Genomic DNA, 22102 nt, shown 5'->3' with positions numbered 1-22102 from the left:
CCGAACCAGGGTAAGGGAGATCCCCCCCACTCCTCGAGGTCCTTCCGTATACGGTTAAGCAGGGGGATATAATTCAGGGAAAACAAATCAGCTAGGTTGGAGGGTATAACGACCCCTAGGTAAGAGATCCCCTTGGCCTGCCATTTAAATGAGAAGTTGGATTTCAGAAGGGACAGCGTGGAGGGGGTAAGGGATATGTTAAGGGCTTCTGTCTTAGAAATGTTGAGCTTAAAGTTACTATAGATACCAAAACATTGAAATTCACTGAGTAGGGATGGTAAGGAGATGTGTGGATTCGGAATATACACAAGGAGGTCATCAGCATACAGGGAAAGTTTGTGATGTGCAGACGGAGTTTGAATACCAAGAATGGAGGGGTTTTGTCGTATGGCACAGGCCAAATGCTCAATGATGATGACAAAGAGGAGGGGGGACAGGGGGCAGCCCTGTCGAGTACCGTTTGCAATGTCAAAGGGAGCCGACGTGGTACCATTGACCAGGACCATAGCTGAGGGTCGGGAGTAAAGGGACATAACTTTAGAGATGAAGGGAGCTCCGAGGCCAAGTTGTGCTAGAGACAGCTGTAGAAACCTCCAACTGACCCTATCGAAGGCCTTTTCAGCGTCGAAGGATAAGAGGCAAGCTCTCAGACCTTTACGTTGGATCAGGGATATGAGATGTATCGTCTTGGTGGTGTTGTCCCTTGTCTCCCTGCCAGAGACAAACCCCACCTGATCATTATGAATAATTTTAGGTAATAGAGGGGACAGACGGGTGGCTAGGACTTTTGCGAATAGCTTAATATCTATGTTGAGCAGGGAGATGGGCCGATAGCTGCTGCATTGGGATGGGTCCTTGCCTGGTTTAAGGATAATAGAGATGTTAGCAGATAAAGATTCCTTGGACGGGAGGTTAGAACTGTCCACTGAGTTAAAGGCTTTCGTCAGAAGGGGAGCAAGCTGGGGGGCAAAAGTTTTGTAAAACCGGGGTGTAAAGCCGTCAGGGCCCGGGCATTTCCCCACTTTAAGGACTTTAATAGCCTGTAGAAAGTCAAAGGTAGTCAGGGGCTCGTCCAAGGTCGCTGCATCCACAGCGTCAACAGTAGGTAGAGCGGTCTCCAGAATATAAGCCTGCGTGGGGTCAGAAGATGGAGGGGACCTAACTGGGGGGGTTGCATGCGGAAGGTTATAGAGCTGTGAGTAGTATTGCCTGAAGGACGCAGATATCCCAGAGGTGTTAAACGTTTTCGTATGGTCTGATCTAACGATGAAGGGGATAGAATGTCGTGGGGGTCTAGGATGAATGATCCTAGCCAGGTGCTTACCACACTTGTTTGCCAGTGAGTAGAAGTGGTTCCGCGCTTTATCCCTGGCGATCAGGGAGTGCGCGTCTAGGAGCTGGAGTAGGTCCCTGCGGGCATTGGAAAGCTGAACAAAAACAGCAGGGTCCAAATCCTTTTTGTGGAGGGGTTCGAGGTCCGCAATGATAGTAAGGAGTCTGCGTATGTCATGGGCTCGGGCCTTTTTAAGGCGAGAACCGTGTTGTATAAGGGTACCCCGGAGCACACATTTGAGAGTGTCCCACTGGTTCATAGGGGAGGTAGTGTCAGCAGAATGGTCACCTATAAAGTCTTTAATGGCCTTAGAGACATCCGCCACACACACGGCGTCCCGCAGCAGATTGTCGTTAAGTCTCCAGCTCGCTCCCCGACGCATAGCAGGGGGGCGGACCAGAGTCAGGTAGACGGGGGCATGGTCGGACCACAGAAGATTACCGATCGAGGTTTGGAGAGGTGTGTCAAGTAGGGATTGTGATATGAGAAGGTGGTCCAGTCTACTATAGGAGTTGTGTGCAACGGAGAAGTAGCTGTAATCCCTTTCCGTGGGATGCTGGATTCGCCAGGCATCCACCAGATGGGATGAATGTAGAAGTGATTTAATGCGTGTCAAGGTGGAGCGAGGAACAGAAGACTTACCCGAGGATGTGTCTGCGGATGGGGAGAGGGCAACGTTGAGATCACCTCCAATAATGAAAGTTGACCCTCCAAAGGAGGATAGTCTGGTGAGGACCAAGGAGAGGAACCGAGCCTGGCCCACGTTCGGCACGTAGATGTTAGCCACTGTGAAAAGAAAATCATTTAGTTTCAGTTTCAGAAAAATATAGCGACCTGAGGCATCTATGAGAGAGTCTAGAACCTCCAGGTTAAAAGATTTATGAAAGGCAACAGATACCCCCTTAGATTTGGCCTGAGGATTAACACTGTGAAACCATTGCGAGTAATATCTATTGCGTAGGGCTGGGACAGCTCCCACGCGAAAGTGCGTTTCTTGAAGCAGCAGAATGTTCACACGCTTCTCTATAGTTTTACTTTAACAGCAAGTGAACATGTAATGTATCAGGTTTGTACAATGCTTTGAACAGCTTTGATGTGCTACGAATTGTACACTAATGCAAACAAGTAGTTTTCTAGAATATGAATTAAAATTGATTCTCATATTTGGGTAAGCCTAGGTTCACATTGATGCGATTTGACATGTGAAATCGCATGCCAAATCGGCGGCTATTGCCGACAATGGCACCGCCCGAATCCTTTCTGTACTACTTTTGGTGACTTTGTCTGAAATCGCCCCTAAAGTCAGTCTGACATGCAGGAATGAAATTGTGTGAGTTCAGCTTGCACGATTTCAATCCCACAGCAGTGTGAACCTAGGCTAAATGACAATTCACTGGTTTTATTAGATCGTAGATCACATAGCTGCAGCCACAATGAGCCATGATAAATGTACTGTCAGCACTGTAAGGTACTATCATTGCTGCTTTCCAAGTATCTACTACACTGCATATACTATTATACAATTTTATAAATTTGCGCTGTATCTGGAAGTCATTTGTGCATTCAAAATTGGCACCCAAAAATGACTGAGTTGTGGAAGTTAAGGCTGCACTAATAGATCTACCTCAAGGTCCAGGGGATAGCCATTACATGAATGGAACCTGACTTCTCAAGAAGGCTATAGGATTTGCTTCCACTATTGTTCCCACCACTTTGTGCACTGAAGAATTTATCTTTATACCGTTTTCAAAGTCAAACAAATAAGAAAGAGCAACCAAAAACTCTCAAGTGTTAGAGGTAAGAATTGCATTGTTAGATCTGTTCAAGGAGACAAGCTTGGGAATTTTAGGATTTGAGCAATTGTATTGTAATGACTACTTAAAATCATTTCAATAGCCATTGGAATAGTTCTCTATACCTAAAGAAAGTTTTTATCAGTATTTCCAATGCATCATGCGATAGGCTCCCAGGAAAAGATAACACATACGAGAAATCAGTAATAAATGATGTGGTGTTGTCTGATTGCACAAAGGTTATTTCCCCTTTATACAACATACTAATCCATAAAAATCTACTAAAATATCCCCGAAAAGCAGAAAGCAATGATCTGGAGACCATTGAAGAGGATAAACAATCAGAGATATAAAGAGTGATTCTCTGTCTTGCTAGCAGCCTCTCAGACAGTAAATCAGATATTTATTGTCCATAGGCTGTATAAAACTCCCCATTTGGTTTTTAGAGCAGGTCTTTGGCACAGTCCTGATTGTGCTAGATGTGGACAGGCTCCAGGAGATTTTATACATCTTATTTGGACATGACCTAGGTTGGTAACTTACTGAAAAGATAGTAATCAATGAAATTATGCTATTTTTTGTAAAGAAATGTTGCATATTTGTATTGTGGGACATCCAGAGGTTCCAGAAAATTAAAGTGGAACTCTAACAATAACAACTTGATAAAAACAATGTTCTTTAGCAAGGAAAATGCATTCCACGTGAATAATTATGCTATCAAAAATTAGTGTGTGCTGTAAATTGCCTCCAGCATTGTTCCTGTCTCTTTCTGAAGCCCAGAGCCCCTGAACGGCAGTAAATATTTAGGCTGTCAGAAAATCTGCCTCTACAAATTCAGCACAGTGCCTAAAAATAAAGAGCAACTGAGCATGTGCAAAGCAGGCCGAGACAGTGAATTATTAGATTTTAAATAGTATAGGCACTTATTTTGAATGTTTTACATAGCTATACTGGCAAAAGGGGCCAGCCCAAAATGATCTAGCAGAACTAAAGTCCCACTTTAAGTTGCAACTACTTCTCAGAACAGTCCTTTCCCCAGTAGGACATAAAGTGGATAGTACTGGGACACCACCAGCAATTACCTAGGACAGAAAAGATTTAATGTTATTGCACCAGGAGTTACCAGCAGGAACATTCACTAGAATCCTTCTCTCAGGTCTGTACTCACAGTGTCTCTGGAATCAATTACAATTTCACTGATCACTGCCACACCAGTCATTTTGTTTCTAAACACCGCCAGGCCAGTCATATTGTCCCCAATAACCACCACACCAGTTACAGTGTCCCTTATCAACGCCACACCAGTCATATTCTCCCTAATCACAGCCACACCATTTACAGTATCCCTGATCACTGCTACACCAGTTACAGTGTTCCTGGTCACCGCCACACCAGTTACATTGTTCCTGTTCACTGCCACACCAGTTTCAGTGTGACCACACCAGTGTAAGCCAGCAACAGTGTCCCGGTGTCACCTGACCAGTGTAAGTCAGCAACGGTGTCCCAGTGTCACCTGACCAGTGTAAGTCAGCAGTGGTTCCTGATTGCTGCCATACAAATCTCCAGTTTCACCAGACTAGTGCAGCCAGCAACAATGTTCCTGATCACTGCCACACCAGTGCAGTGTATCGCCATACTCGGAGAGATTAAAATAAAGTGTTTTGGGTGTAATTCTAGGTATGCCTATGCTGTGTGTGAGAAATATCTTATTAACCACTTGCCGCCCGCCAATAGTCAAATGACGGCGGCAAAGTGGTTTCAAAATCCTGACCGGGCATCATAGGACGTCCTCAGGATTTTGAGCCTCTGCGCGCCCCTGGAGGCATGCATTGCGGCGATCGTTGTTGCGGGGTGTCAGTCTGACCCCCCGCAACTACAATCTCGGTAAAGAGTCTCCGACGGAGACTCTTTACCACGTGATCAGCCGTGTCCAATCACGGCTGATCACAGTGTAAACAGGAAAAGCCGGTGATCGGCTTTTCCTCACTCGTGTCTGTCAGACGCGAGTAGAGGAGAGCCAATCAGCTGCTCTCCTGACAGGGGGGGTCTGTGCTGATCGATTATCAGCACAGCCCCCCCATGGATGCCGACACTGGACCACCATGGATGCCACCAGACCACCAGGGATGCCCAGCACCAGGTATGCCACCCTAGACCACCAGGGATGCCAGTCATTGCCCACAATGGATGCCAATCAGTGCCCACAATGGATGCCAATCAGTGCCCACAATGGGCATCACTGATTGGCATGCATTATTGTTTGGCACTGATTGGCATCCATCAATACAAAACAATACAATACAATGTCGCCTATCAGTGCCCATCCATGCCAACTATCAGTGCCCATCCATGCCAACTATCAGTGCCCATCCATGCCCATCTGTGCTGCCTATCCATGCCCATCTGTGCCGCCTATCCATGCCCATTCATGCTGCCTATCCATGCCAATCCGTGCCAGCTATCAGTGTCCATCCGTGTCACCCATCAGTGCCACCTATCAGTGCCACATATCAGTGCCCATCAATACCACCTCATCAGTGCCACTTTATTGGTGCCACCTCTTCAGTGCCCATCAGTGCCGCCTTATCAGTGCCCTTCAGTGCAGCCCCATTAGTGCCCATCAGTGAAGGAGAAAACGTACTTATTTACAAAGTTTTGAAACTTAAACAAAAAAAAACATATTTTTTTTCAAAATTTTCGGTCTTTTTAATTTTTTTTAGCAAAAAATAAAAACCATAGAGGTGATCAAATACCACCAAAAGAAAGCTCTATTTATGGGAAAAAAATTATAAAAATTTAATTTGGGTACAGTGTAGCATGACCGCGCAATTGTCATTCAAAGTGTGACAGCACCGAAAGCTCAAAATTGGTCTGGGCAGGAAGGTGTTTAAGTGCCTGGTATTGAGGTGGTTAATTTGAAATTTTTGTGTAAAAAAAAAAAAATATATATTTCTTTCTGCATTTTCCAAAAACTTAAAAAGAAGTTTAAAAAAAAAAAAAATTAAGTGTTCAAAAGACTCACCATGCCTCTTAAAAAAAAAAATCTTTGGTTGTCCTCTTTCCAAAAAGTTTTCACTGTGCTGGTGCTTCAGGTCCTCCAAAAATGTAATAAGTAGTTAGGAGATGCGGAATTTATCCCCTTATGCCCCGTACACACGAGAGGACTTATGTCCGACAGACTTCCAAAGGAGTTCCGCCAGAGTTCCGACGGAGTTCCGACGGAGTTCTGACAGACTTTTCGGCCGAACGGACTTGGCCACACACGATCACACTAAACTCCGACGGATTCGAACGTGATGACGTACGACCCGACTCGAATAAGGAAGTTCATAGCTAGTAGCCAATAGCTGCCCTAGCGTCGGTTTTAGTCCGTCGGAGTAGCATACACACGAGCGGAGTTTTCGAAGGGGACCGGGTCCGGCGGAGTTCCTTCGGGAAAATTTGAAGCATGCTTCATTTCTAAAGTCCGTCAGACTTTGGCGAATCAAAAGTCCGTTGCAGCCCACACACGATCGGATAGTCTGACGGACTCGGTCCTTCGGACTTTGGATGTTGAAAAGTCCGCTCGTGTGTACGGGGCATTAGAATGCCTGAAGGTGCTCCTTGGATTTTGGGCCTCTCTGTTTGATAATCATACACCTTAATGTGGCTAGGCTGTGAAAAAGCCTCACACAAGTGGTATCGCCATACATGGGAGTAACAGAATATGTTTTGGGATGTAATTCTAAGTATGTCTATGCTGTGCATTAGAAATATTCTATTAACCACTTCAGCCCCGGACCAATTGTCAGCCTAAGGACCAGAGGTCTTTTTACAATTTCGCACTGCACTGCTTTAACTGGTAATTGCGCGGTCATGCAATGTTTTACCCAAACTAAATTTGCATCCTTTTCTTCCCACAAATAGAGCTTTCTTTTGATGGTATTTGATTGCCTCTGCGATTTTTATTTTTTGCGATATAAATGGAAAAAGACCGAAAATTTTGAGAAAAAAATATATTTTCTACTTTTTGTTATAAGAAAAATCGAATAAACTCAATTTTAGTCATACATTTAGGGCAGAATTTATTTAGCCACATGTCTTTAGTAAAAAAAAAATGTCAATAAGCGTATATTTATTGGTTTGCGCAAAAGTTATAGCGTCTACAAACTAGAGTACATTTTCTGGAATTTACACAGCTTTTAATTTGACTGCCTATCTCATTTCTTGAGGTGCTAAAATGGCAGGGCAGTACAAACCCCCACCCCCAAATGACCCCATTTTGGAAAGTAGACACCCCAAGGAAATTGCTGAGGGGCATGTTGAGCCCATTGAATATTTTTTTTTGTCCCAAGTGATTGACTAATGACACAAAAAAAAAGTTTACAAAAAGTTGTCACTAAATGATATATTGCTCACACATGCCATAGTTATATGTGGAATTGCACCCCAAAATATATTCTGCTGCTTCTCCTGAGTACGGGGATACCACATATGTGGGACTTTTTGGGAGTCTAGCCGCGTACAGCACCCCGAAAACCAATCACTGCCTTCAGGGTTTCTAAGGGTGCAAATTTTTGATTTCACTCCTCACTACCTATCAGAGTTTCGAAGGCCATAAAATACCAAAATAGCACAAAACCCCCCCAAATGACCCCATTTTGGAAAGTAGACACCCCAAGCTATTTACTGAGAGGCATGTTGAGTCCATGAAATATTTTATATTTTGCCACAAGTTGCAGGAATATTACAATTTTTTTTTTTTGCACAAAGTTGTCACTAAATGATATATTGCTCACACATGCTATGGGAATAAGTGAAATTACACCCCAAAATAAATTCTGCTGCTTCTCCCGAGTATGGGGATACCACATGTGGGGGACTTTTTGGGAGCCTAGCCACGTACGGGACCCTGAAAACCAAGCACTGCCTTCCGGATTTAAATATAAAACGCTACCAAAAAAAACTGTTAGCGATCGCAGGGATCAGGCCTGACTCTGCAAACGCTGCAGTTATGTGTTTAGTGTTTTGTAAGTGACAGTGATCGATCGATACTGCACTTGGGTGGGCTGGGCGGAGGGGCAAAACGCAGGTGCTAGCAGGTATCTGGGCTGATCTTGCTAACAATGCTTTTTTTTGGAACCCTAAACTGCTGGGGACGCTAGTATAGATCTGATCAGATCAGATATTGATCTGTTCAGATTCTATACCACTATGGGAGGTTTATGCTTTGCGCGTGGGTGTTAGCGGTACTGGCACTAACCTAGCGCTGCCTGGGGTGACGCAGACCCTGACCCTAAAACCTAATTGATATCACCCGCCGGGTGATCAGGGGGTTAAACCTTTATTGGGTAATAAATGAATAATGGGAAAGCCTCACATTAAACAAGATACCATCGTCCCATTTAGTGTATAGAGAAAAAGGAGATGAGCGTAGAGCTCAAAAAATAGGAAAAGACTCTGGAGGGGATTTTCCTAAGAAAGTTTTTTTGTGTGGGAATTCCCACACAAAAAAACTTTCTTAGGAAAATCCCCTCCAGTGTCTTTTCCTATTTTTTGAGCTCTACGCTCATCTCCTTTTTCTCTATTGGGTAATAAATGGTGGGTGCCCTGATGCTATAAAAAGCAAACTAACTAACCAGAGTCACCCGTAACATTTATACGGTGATCACTGGTGCAAGGGTTAACTAGGGGCAATCAGGGGGTTAAAATTTTTATTAGGTAGTATATGGGGGTCCCTGGCGCTATATAAAAACCTGACGGGGAACCTAAATAACTAACTGGCTAACCAGCGTCACCAGTGACACTTATATGGTTGTCGCTGGTGAAAGGGTTAACTAGGGGCAATCAGGGGGTTCAAACCATTATTGGGTAGTATATGGGGGTACCTAGCGCTATAAAAACCTGGCGGTGAACCTAAAAAAAATAACTAGCTACCTAACGGCACCAGTGACACTAATGCAGCGATCAGAAAAATGATCGCTTAGTGATACTGGCAAAAGGGGGTGAAAGGGTTAACTAGGGGCAATCAGGGGGTTAAAAATGTTATTGGGTAGTATATCGGGGTACCTAGCGCTATAAAAACCTGGCGGTGAACCTAAAAAAATAGCTAGCTACCTAGCGACACTAGTGACACTAATGCAGCGATCAGAAAAATGATCGCTTAGTGACACTGGCAAAAGGGGGTGAAAGGGTTAACTAGGGGCAATCAGGGGGTTAAAACCATTATTGAGTAGTATATCGGGGTACCTAGCGCTATAAAAAACTAGCGGTGAACCTAAAAAAATAACTAGCTACCTAACGGCACCAGTGACACTAATGCAGCGATCAGAAAAATGATCGCTTAGTGATACTGGCAAAAGGGGGTGAAAGGGTTAACTAGGGGCAATCAGGGGGTTAAAACCGTTATTGGGTAGTATATCGGGGTACCTAGCGCTATAAAAACCTGGCGGTGAACCTAAAAAAATAACTAGCTACTTAGCGGCACCAGTGACACTAATGCAGCGATCAGAAAAACGATCACTTAGTGACACTGGCAAAAGGGGGTGAAAGGGTTAACTCTAGGGGCAATCAGGGGGTTAAACCTTTATTGGGGGGTAGGGGGGCTACCCTGGACCTAACACTAACTGCCCTGACACTTTTTACTGTCACAACTGACACTGAATGCAGTGATCAGTAAATAAATAATCACTGCAATCAGTGACACTGTGACTGGGAGGGGGGGTGATCAGGGGGGATTTGTGTGCCTATGTGTGCCTACATGTTAGTGTAGTGTTTAGTGCACTTACTTTCAGTGTTCTCCTCGTAGTCCGGTCAAAAAGACCGCCCGAGGAGAATGACATCACTTCCTCCCTGCCTGTGTTTACTATACATAGCGGGAGGAAGCTTCTCATTCGCCAGGAGCGATCGAGAGGGGATGGCCAGAAACCAACGGCCATCCCCTCATCCCGGATCGCTCCTGCGGCGAAACGGACCGCCGCATCCAGCGGGAGGGGGTCCGATCGGACCCCCCACCCGCTGGAAGGCGAGCACGTACATGTACGTGCTTGTGCCTGTACATGCCATTCTGCTGACGTACATTGCCATGCGGCGGTCCTTAAGTGGTTAATTGACAATTAATTGGGAAAAAAATTATTTTAATTTTCTTTATTAAATTTCAAAAACTTTTGGCAGAAATTGGGTCATTTTGTAGGTGTTTCTACTGTCCTGGTGCTCCAGGGCCTCCTAAAATGTGTTAGGTAGTCAGGAATTTAGATGCGTAGTTCATGTGTCTTAATAGCCCAAAGGTGCTCCTTGGACTTTGGGTCATTTTTATGCATCTAAGCATCTTTGTGAAAAAAATAAAGTTTAAAAATAAGTTTCAGACAGACTAGATAATATACACTGATTTAGGTTATGTTTACCAAAAAAATATACATTTTGGCCTAAATATATGAAGAAAGATTATTTATTTCTAAAATTTAAAACAGAATAAATCAAAATGTCAAACTTTTTCTTATATCAAAATGTAAAAAATCCAGTGGTGATTAAATACCACCAAAATAAAGCTCTATCTGTCTCAAAAAATTATAATAATTTAATCTGGGTACAGTGTTGCATGACAAAATAAATGTCATTCAAAGACCTGAAAGCTGAAAATTGGCCTGGGCAGGAAGGGGGTGAAAGTGTCTGGTATTGAGGTGGTTAAAGCATAAGTTTGTGAAAATTGCAAAAATCAAAAAGCACCCAAAGGCTATCTCCTCAAAAATGTATGTATATTAAATGAAAAAGATCACAGCCTAAAACAGAGGTTTCTATACCCTACAAAAACACCTCCCCTCTCCCATAAAATCCACACACTTCCCACCCACATACCTACATCCTCCTACTATGAATATGGATCCCCAACACTGACTTCCCTACAGGAGCCCAGAGCTGTCCTCCTGGAGAGCTACAACAGTGCAAACACCCCCCCCCCCCGAATAATGGATCCCCTATAACAACAGCACTTGAACGCTGATTGGACCACGGTCCGCGAATAGTGGTACTGGTAACACAGGGTCCTGAATGTGGTGACACTGCACCTTAATGCAACCACAATGGACGAATGCAGTGGAACTGAAAAACAGGAATTCCGAGACCAGTATCCAGAACACTGCTGAACAGCTGGGTCAGTAATAGCACGCTGACGATGAATGGATGGCAGAATGAATGTCAGATGAGTCTCTCTATAACAAATGCAGAAATTCCATAAAGCTGCTGTTCCACTGCTGCATGTCAGTCAGTGAACTACACCATGAGCTATGTGTGCTGCTGATTGCTCCACACCTGAAATGGTCCCAGAGATACAGCAAGGATAAGGCAAAGACTGACAGGATCTATGTGAGCCAGTATAAATAATGACAGAGAAGTCTCTCTTGCTGCAATGAGATCTAGCCAGTGCTGTCACTGGGTCCCAACCAGGGCTGGTGCAAGGATTTTTGACACCCTAGCCTAGGCCTAGGCGAAACCTTATTTTGCCACTCCCATTGGTTTCACCCCTGACTCCACCCCCTTTGACTTGCCCATGTGACAGGAGGAAACGCTATACAGGAAGCATCGGCTCTGCTTCCTCTAGCGCTGGCTGGCTGCACTGTGCCTCTAATTACACTACTGGTTGGACGGAGCAGCTGCCTGAGTAAAGCCTCGTGCACAAGGTACAATTGTTGGCAGGGTATTGTCTGTCAACAGACTGTTGTCCTAAAATCTTATCGTTAGTATGCTTGTTTTGAAAATCGTTGTCCATGTTTCAGCAAATGTTGGATGGCAGGCTTGTAAATTTTCGGCGTACAACGGTTGGACGTCAGATTTTTGTATGTCAAGTACACAAATCCGTCACACAAAAGTCAATCGTACAAACACCCAAGCTTGGAATCAATGCTCACCAAACATGAAACTAGCAGAAGGAGCCCAAAGGGTGGCGCTCAAGAGCTGAAATTATTCATAGTACATCACTACGTTCGTGTTTGTGGCATGACAATTGTGTACCGTTAGTATATAAGACAAGATCCTGGCACACGCCCTTTTGACAAAAATCAGATGCTCATTTGGCCATCAATCACACCGTGTGTATAAGGCTTTAGTTACATGCTGCAGCCTCCAGACACAGAGGGAAACCAGTGACCGGGCGCCCCTAGGCAGCAATGCACCCTAGGCAGCTGCCTAGTTTGCGTAGTGGTAGCACCGACCCTGGTCCCAACTGACTGAGTACTCACGTGGTAAAGCCAATGTGACCAGTGTGCAGGCTGTCATATACTCACTAACCCATGATTGCCGTCTAGTGATTCCTCTATGTGCGCTGTGTGCTGAACAGACATGTCCTGCTGAAATTTCAGATGTACAAACAGGGTGGTAGCCATGAATCACACAGCACAATGATGTGAACAGGTGTCAGCCTGTAATGGTTGAGAGCATGTTGTAATCCCATAAGCGGTTTCAATAAAATCAGCTCAACAATGTCCTGAACACCAGCCGGTCCCCCAGTGGGGAAATGAAATCAGAGTTCAGATGAAACAGCATACATTCATCAGGGGATGAGGCGGTCTGTCCCTTGTTTACATGTTTCGTTCCTCCCTGGAACTTCTTCAGAACAGCAAAGGATAAGTTCACCTTTGGAACAAGTTACATGTTCCATCCATTTTTAGGGTGCACATTCTTGATGTCTGTGCCCCTGTTAGGAAGATTTACCCTCTCTGTAACAGTTTACTGTTTTCACAGAGAATAAAAGTGAAAGGAAATCTCAGACATTGAAGACATCACTTTGGAGCGATTTCTTCTTATGGGACCAGAAGTGAAGGAAACTCTCCTCAATGGGACACAGGAAAAAACAAGAAAAATAGCCCTGGGACTTTAAATGAGGTGAGAGAGGTTTAGCTAATGTCCACAACAAACACTGAGACCAAATCAATTTATTTGTTTCAAAATGTTGTGTAACAGAGCGGCAACAACAATGATTGTGGAGGATCAGCACGGTCTGGATAGGGGTATTTCTCACTGCGGTCTCCACTTAGCCCCTAAACTCATGTCTTGAAAACATCTCAATATAGTAAAAAATCCAATGGCTGGGATTCCGATTCACAACTTTTTTGGATAGCGCAATCACATCTCTAAGAACAAATTGACAACCACTGGATTTTTTACTCCATTGAGACCGCAGTGAGAAATACCCCTATCCAGACTGTGCTGATCCTCCGGATGTTCCCCTGTTGTGGCTTTTGTTTGTTGCGCCCCCTCAGCTCCCAAGCTGAATGCACTACACTGCTGCCATTTAGATATCCAGCATTTGGCGATTCATCTCAAACCTTCAATACAACATTCATGCATCTGCTCCTGAAGAAGCGAGCAGGGTCTCGCGAAATGCATAGGGCTCTATGGATGCTTGTTTTATGCCCGTACATGCTGGGTATTATTGATGTCTGCACTATGTTTACATATTTTCTGTCCACATTTATGTAAATTTTTTATTGTGTATTTGTATTTACTGACCCAGCAACTTTTACGTTTTATTGTTGCTCATGGATGTATAACATTTGTAATAAATCTTTGTATATTTACTTTCACTTGTGTTGTGCACATTGGCTATTATGCCGGGTAACTCACATTTATTGTTGTTGCCGCTCTGTTACACAACATTTTGAAACAAATAAATTGATTTGGTCTCAGTGTTTGTTGTGGACATTGGCTAAACCTCTCTCACCTCATTTAAAGTCCCAGGGCTATTTTTCTTGTTTTTTGTGCATTATTAGGGATGGAGGTGTCAGAGGGGTCACACCAGACCTTAATCTCCCTTCTTCAATGGGACACAGGTAGCAAAAAACGGACAGGTGTTATACCCTCCCTTACTTCATCCAAAATGAAAAAGACATTTTTGCCTTTCGTACTACTTTAAGTGGGGTAATAGAATACCTCTGTCAGCTTTCCATTGTCTATTTCCTTGCTGCTGAATTTCTTTCTCTTCCTGTCTGGTAAAAGGTTGTCCCTGGAAAGAAAGGGAAAATCTAACAAAATGTTTTGAATATCTAAATTTAAAAAGTAAAATGTAATATATTGCAGGTTACCAGTCATTCGACATGGTGACTGCATTCGTTTTATTTTTTCAGGCATTTTTAGCATGTAAAAAAAACACCTGTTATCTTGCCAGAAATGCAGTATCCTTGTCACTTCCTGTGACCTGCAAAGACAACAAAATATCCTAAACTTTTCCCACCCCATAACTCCACCATGTAATGGAGAACAAAGGCAGACATGCTTAACCACTTCCAGCCCGCCTACGGCTCATATACTGTGGCAGGGTGGCCTGGCTTCACCAAACAACATACCTGTATGTCATTTAGTGTATGAGATACTATGGAGACACGCTGCACGCCGGGTGATTGCGTGCGGGTCCGGGGATACAAGGCCGATCCCAATTCTGACAGGGGAAAACATAGAGATCTGCTGTTCTCAGTAATCAAGAACAGCGATCTCTGTGTTGTCTCAGTGAGCCCATCCCCCACGCAGTTAGAACACACCTAGGGAAAAAAGTTCACCCTTTGATTGCCCCTAGTGTTAACCTCTTCAATGCCAGTGTCATTTATACATCGATCAGTGAATTTTTTTTTAGCACCGATCACTGTATTGGTGTTACTGGTCCCCAAAAAGTGTCAGTTAGTAATAACGCAGCCCCGCTAAAAATCACAGATCGCTGCCATTACCAGTAAAAACAATACAAAAAAATGAAAAGTCCATAAATATATCCCCTATTTTGTAGACGCTATAACTTTTGCGCAAACCAATCAATATACGCTTATTGGGATTTTTTTTACCAAAAGAAGTAGCAGAATACATATTGGCCTAAACTGATGAATACATTTTTATTTTTTGGGGGATATGTATTAGGATATATATCAGAAAGTAAAAAATTTAATTTTAAATTTTTTTCAAAATTGTAGCTCCTTTTTTGTTTATAGCGCAAAAAAAATAAAAAGAGCAGAGGTGATCAAACGCCACCAAAAGAAAGCTCTATTTGTGGGAAAAAAAGGACATCAATTTTGTTTGGGTACAACGTCGCACAACCGCGCAATTGTCAGTTAAAGCGATGCAGTGCTGAATCGCAAAAAAATGGCCTGGTCATTAAGGGGGCAAATCCTTCCTGGGCTGAAGTGGTTAAAGCACGATTAAACCCAAAAACAAACATTGTAGCTTACCTATCCTAATGCCGCCTACACTCGACCATTTTTTCCATCGGAATAAACTCTAAAGCCCCGTACACACGACCGGACTTTTCAACATCAAAAGTCTGACGGAATGATTCCGGCAGACTATTCTATCGTGTGTGGGCTGCAACGGACTTTTGATTTGCAAAAGTCTGACAGACTTTAGAAATGGAACATGCTTCAAATTTTTCCGCAAGAACTCTGCCGGACCCAGTTCCTACCGAGAAATCCGCTCGTGTGTGTGCTAGTCCGACGGACAAAAACCGACGCTAGGGCAGCTATTGGCTACTGGCTATGAACTTCCTTATTCGAGTCCAGTCGTACGTCATCACGTTCGAATCCGTCGGAGTTTGGTGTGATTGTGTGTGGCCAAGTCTGTTCATTCGGAAAGTCAGTCAGAACTCTGTCAGAACTCCGGCAGAACTCCTTCGAAAGTCTGTCGGACTTAAGTCTGGTCATGTGTACGCGGCATAACAGTTTTTCCTACGGAGTTCCGCTGAAACTGTCTTGCCTACACACAATCACACCAAAGTCCGACAGTCTAGAATGCGGTGACGTACAACACATATGACGGGACTAGAAAAAGGAAGTTCAATAGCCAGTAGCCAATAGCTTCTGTCTCGTACTTGCTTCAGAGCATGCGTAGTTTTTGGTCCGTTGGAACAGCATACAGATGAGCGGTTTTCCCGATAGGAATTGGTTTAGTCGGAAAGATTTAAAACATGTTCGATTTCTGGGTCCGTCAGAATATTTGCAAAAAAAAGTCAGATGAGACCCACACACGATCGGAATATCCGATGAAACGGCTCCGTCTGACCTTTTCTGCCAGAAAGTCCAACCGTGTGTACACGGCATTAGATGTGATGGCTGACAGATGCTCTGACAGCAGCATGGTCTTTTCAGTCTGCATATGCCTTTCCACCGACACCGCTAATATTCAACTTTTTCAGAAGACTGATAAAGGGGAAAGTCACAGTTCTGGCAGTAATATCCAACTGGCCCAAACGTCTGTGGTTTCCGCTTCTGTGTCTACTTAGTTTGAGGCCACCAAAGTCAATTCCAGTAACCCTGGGTCTGCTGTCTCGGAGTCCAGTGCTTCACCAATCTCCTCAGAGGCTGTGGTTGCAGGCTTGGATTTTGAAAGGCAGAGGCTGAGCGAAGCAGGCTGTTCAAATGCTGTATTTGGTACCCTGCTAAAAACTAGGAACCGAGCACTAATGCAACTTACAACAAAGTGCGGATCAAGTTTCCATCCATGGGGCCTCAGTGTTGATGGGGGAATCCCTCCCGCTGCACTATTGTACTTGACAGCAGGATGTATCCCTGACATCAGAATACAGTGATTACTGCTGCAGCAGCAGTGATCGCACACAAAAAAAAACAAAAAAAAACTGATAAGCTGAAAAAAAAATGCCAGACAAATAATAACAAATAGGCTACATCTTTGCATCTTCTTGAGAATAGTAGTAACTACTAATTTGGTAGGTATAATTTCTATTATTAAAGTGGGAGCATTAATAAAAATGTACAGAACAGTGTTTAGTTCATCTTTGTTTTTTTTAAGATTAGTTTTTAAAGTAGAAAATGCCTGTTGATATCTTTTATTAAAAATGTTGATAATGTTTATCAGATGCTGGGTGATTGTAACCTACAGTACATCAGGTCATGTCATGTACTTAACTTCTCAGATGGCAGCAAACAAGCTGTGTACATGGTTACCACTGCTACGCATGTGACCAAGTTGTGAGGTTGGTGTGCTCTTTGCCTCTCTTTCCCAATCACTTCCTTGTCTCTTACTCTCTCGCACACAAATACGCTGGCCAGTTGCCCTGTGTGAGCTTCCAGCTGGCAGGAAATTTACAGAACTGGGCGCACACTGCTGAAATGCGGTATAGGTCAGTTGCTGAGCATAAGTCAAAAGCATGCTGGGACATGTTAGGACTCCAGTACAATTTTCTATGTTACATTCTTGTGATTTGTATAGGAAATAACACTGTTATGCAAACATTCCTTATATTTTGGTACAAATGTGTCATATACAGGGGAAAGTACTGTAGCCACTTTTGACATTTCTCACACACACAAGTAAAAATTTGCATTTTTTTTTTAAAACTAGATAATTACTTAAAACCCCTAAACAGTATATATGTTTTGAAAGTAAAGGCCCTGGAGAAAAAAAAGGTGGTTGTTTCAGCTTATGTCACATGATATTTACTCGGGTTTATCAAAAGAAGTTTTGGTAAAAAATACACTTTAATGAGTTTTGGTGTCCACAACATAATATAATACTCAATCTTTTGGTAAAATATAAATTATGATGTTACGCTAATTAAAAAGACACCTAACATGTAGCGCTTCGCCCGTGGAATGGAGACAACCTACAGTATTAAAGATCTCAAAAGGCGACCTTTTAAAAGTCTTTACAGGCTACTGGTTTACAGTTAAACAGGAGGTCTGGTGCTAGAATTATTGCTCTCACTCCTGTGTAGTACAACCATCATTTACATATGCATGTGGGACCTGTGTATGTGTTCGCATTTGCGTGTGAGCATAGGGGGATGGGGCGCTATAATGTTTTATTATTTATTTTATTTAAAATTATCTTTTTTGACACCGTCTCTAGCATGGAAGTGACAGGTACTCTCGGTCCAATCAGACGCTTTACAAGCTTGTGAACAGCAAACCAAAACCAGAAGTGACAAAATCCTCATCACTTTTGGTTTCATACACCATAGATATGATTGGGGAACCAAAGTTCCTCCTTCATCTATATGGTGTGCCAACCCAACCCCCCGCTTCAGTTCCGGGCTTCCCGGTATAATGGGAGATCCCAGGAAGGCAGCAGGAGGCAGTAAAGGGGGACAGGACCCCCTTCCTCCGCCTGTAAAAGTGATTTGGCAGCTGTGTAGCCACTCAAATCTCTTTTACAATATAGAGCATCGCTGGCTACAAAAAAAAAAAAAAAAAAGCCGGCATTAAGGCTGCAGGTGTAGACATGATCCTGGTAGAATCACTGAAATCTAAGGACGTACAGGTACATCCATTTGTACAATGTGGTTAAAGTGTATGTAAAGCCAAAATGTATTGTTCAGTTTTGTATGGCGTAATAAATTACCACCACTGTCAAGTTTTTTTTTCTTTTGTGTCACGTCAATAATATTTCCCTTTACTTACTGTTCCAGGAAACAGGAGAAATAAGAGAATAAAATAAGAGAATAATGCCTTTAAGCAGCTGTCACCATAACAGATTAAGACCACGTTCACACAGGCGTTAAGACCCTTATATTGTGATCAGGCTGTTATTTCTGGGTGCTGTGTTTAGGCCACCTAAATCTATGAATGTGCAGTTTCTGCCCAGCCATAGACTTTTGTCCTAGTGTGACAGGTGCATTCAGGCGAGAGGCCCCAAACGCAACACTGTCTACGTTCTTGTCTGCTCCCCTGTCACATTAGTCTAATGCAATGTACACACAGTCGGACTTTCCGACGAAAAATGTGCGATCATATCTTGTTGTCGGAAAATCCAAACGTGTGTGGGCTCCATCTGACTTTTTCCGTTAGAATTTCTGACACAGAAAGTTTGAGAGCAGGATCTAAAATTTTCCCACAACAAAATCCGATCGTTTAAATTCTGATCGTGTGTAGACAATTCCGACGGACAAAGTGCCACGCATGCCCAGAATAAATTACGAGACAAAAGCTATTGCTACTGGCCCGTTTATAGTCCCGTCGTACATGTTCTACGTCACCACGTTCTGAACGATCGGATTTTCCGACTACTTTGTGCGACCGTGTGTATGCAAGACAAGTTTGGGCCAAAATCCATCGGAAAAAATCTGACGGATTTTGTCATCGGAATATCCGACCATGTGTATGGGGCATAAGCGGCTGTGTCCGTCCCAATAGAACACATGGATTTTAGACACGATTTTAAAAAAATGGCCCGTTCATTGTATATTGCTTTCAGTGCCTGTGTGAACGAGGCCTTACCTATTGGAATTGTAGTGTTATCCCCGGAGGAGCCGCTGTTAATGTACACAGGTTCTTTCTCTAATCAGTGCAGGGCAGCTAGACACACAGCCATAATTCATCCACTCTGGCTCAGTAAACAGTCTAGGGGTCTCTTTTTGTAAATATATTGCTGGTAAAACTTGGGAGGGGATCGGGGGTGACACAGGATACTACAAAAAGGAACATATTGATAATGGAGGACACAACTCTCTTGATAGTAGCACTAGTAATTCCCAAAGGAATGATAATCAGCTAAGACAGTCTATACGCGCACAGCTGAGGACCATGCACCAAAAATGTAGTGCCAGTCTTAGAAGACTGAGGTAGTCCACGTTTCATGGCCTGAGACCATGAAAACTTCAGCTCAAGAGACAAAGCTTTACTCCGGGGGTCCCAAGCATACACTGTCTATAGGCATGGCCTCAACAAAGAAGTCCAGCATGAAAGTTTTTCTTAGTTTCTGTCCGAAAATTCTGGAAATAAGTAATTTCTCTCCTTCGCTGATGTGCACTGATGAGGTGGCACTAATATGCAGCACTGATAGGTGGCACTGATGAGGAGGCACTAATATACAACACTGATTGGATTAGGTGGCACTGATGAGGAGGCACTAATATGCAGCACTGATGGGCACTGAACTGATAGGCGGCACTGGTAAGATGGCACTGATGGGCAATGATAGGTGGCACTGATGGGTGGCACAGCACTGATGGGCACTGAAAGGCAGTACTGATTTGCAATTGCCAGGCATTATGAGACAAATAATATTTAAAGGATTCAATTCTGCTATCAAGACAGACAAGTGCCTGTCCCGTCAATTTGGTAAGGGAAGTGAAGTTCCATCAGAATACTGTGACGCCCATCTTAGTACATCCTACACTTGGTCGCAGTACACCTGCAGTCAGAAGGCAGCAGCGGACATCTGTCCGCTGCTGCCTTCTGACTGAAGGCTTACTGCGGCCCAGTGCAGTGTATACCAAGATGGGCGTTGCAGTGTTCGGACGGAATTTCACTTCCATTACCAAATGTGCCGGGTCTTGGATTCTGACAGAACACCCAGCATTAGGAACATAGCGGCTGTGCCCCGGCCAGCTTACCTGCCACTGCTGCCAGGGTGTTATTGAAGCCCTCTCCGCCCACTGACCTCCTGACATCTCTTCTTTTCCAGGTATCAGATTAAGAATCAGAGCATTTGCATGAGTACAAGTACTTGTGCAAATGCTCGGTATCAGCACCAATACCGATACTAGTATCAGTATCAGAGCAACAATATAAGGTTCCCCTTAATTTTTGTTCCTGCAACAGCTAAAAAGAGATGATGGTGACCAGGACAGAGGGCAATTCCCTACAGTTGTTTGCACATAAAAATAAAAAGAAGATCTGATTTAAAAAAAAAAAAAAAAAAAAAAAAAAAAACCTAACATGGGTTTCTAACGATTTCATACTCCATCCTAAACTAAAAAAATGGCTTTACAAACACTTTAATAATTGTTTACAGCAGTAAAGAAATAGTTTGACCAAGTGAGACATATTCTCAAAAGAATAGTCATCAAATGCATTGAAGTGTGTCATTCTATTGTGTGTAGATTGAGATAGGTTAACCTATCAGCCTGCTACAGTGATCCTGTTATGACATACAGTAAATATAGAAGCTATTGCTGTTTGCACATAGTTCTCTAGCTGTCATGCTTTCACTACTTCAAATATCAGTTACCCAGACAAGCATGGAGATTGAAATTTCAGACTTAACTAGCTGCAGACTTTTTAAGAGTCACTAAACCCAGTGAAGAGAAGCTTTAACTTTCTCTATGTATGCCTATGGATCATACACTAGAAGGCATGTTTTTTCCCTGAGAGTTATGAACAGTTACACTCTGAGAGTATGAAAAAAAAATGAAAAAATGGATTGCGCTATGGATAGAGACGATATATTAATGGTATGAGCTGCTTCTGCCTAATATCGCCACCCCCTGGGTGGAAATATATTAGATGTAAAGAGAAAGAAACAGATCTGGCGCTATACCTTTAAGAATTAAATGCCAAATGGAAAAAGTTAGTACGGAATAGAAAAAAATATATACCTCTATTAGTTCGCCTATGGTATCACAGTGCTGCTAGTGAAAAAAATGATTATGTAAATGTACGTGAGGTTTTAAATAAATATACAAATCAATCTTTCATAAAGACATGTTAGTTAATGAGATGTTAATAAAAATGATGTACGTGAAAAAATTATATGATTGTACACGTGGAAAAAAAAAATATTTTTTTTTTTCACTAGCAGCACTGTGATACCATAGGCGAACTAATAGAGGTATATATTTTTTTCTATTCCGTACTAACTTTTTCCATTTGGCATTTAATTCTTAAAGGTATAGCGCCAGATCTGTTTCTTTCTTTTCACGCTCTGAGAGTAGATCTCATTAACCACTCTGGAGATTTAACCCCCTTCATGACCAAGATATTTTTTGTAATACAACACTGAGTTACTTTAACCGCTTGCCGACCAGCCACCGCAGTTTCACTACGGCAACATGGCTCAGCTGCGCGAATCACCGTCATGTTGCGTTGCTTTTTCTGTAGGCCACTAGGGGCGCGTGCCTGCTGCTCGCCCCCACAGCCGATGCAAGTGCCCGGCCGCTCGTGACACAGCGAGAACCGGGATCTCTGTGTGTAAACACAGAGATCCTGGTTCCCTGAGGGGAGAAGAGACAGATCATGTGTTCATACAAGGTATGAACGCCGATCTATCTCTTCCTCTAGCAAGTCCCATC

Source organism: Lithobates pipiens, unplaced genomic scaffold, assembly GCF_037356315.1.
Source record: "Lithobates pipiens isolate NorthernLeopardFrog02 unplaced genomic scaffold, aLitPip1_a1.2 Scaffold_16, whole genome shotgun sequence".
In the NCBI taxonomy this organism is placed as follows: domain Eukaryota; kingdom Metazoa; phylum Chordata; class Amphibia; order Anura; family Ranidae; genus Lithobates; species Lithobates pipiens.
Note: the sequence above shows the minus strand (reverse complement) of the source record.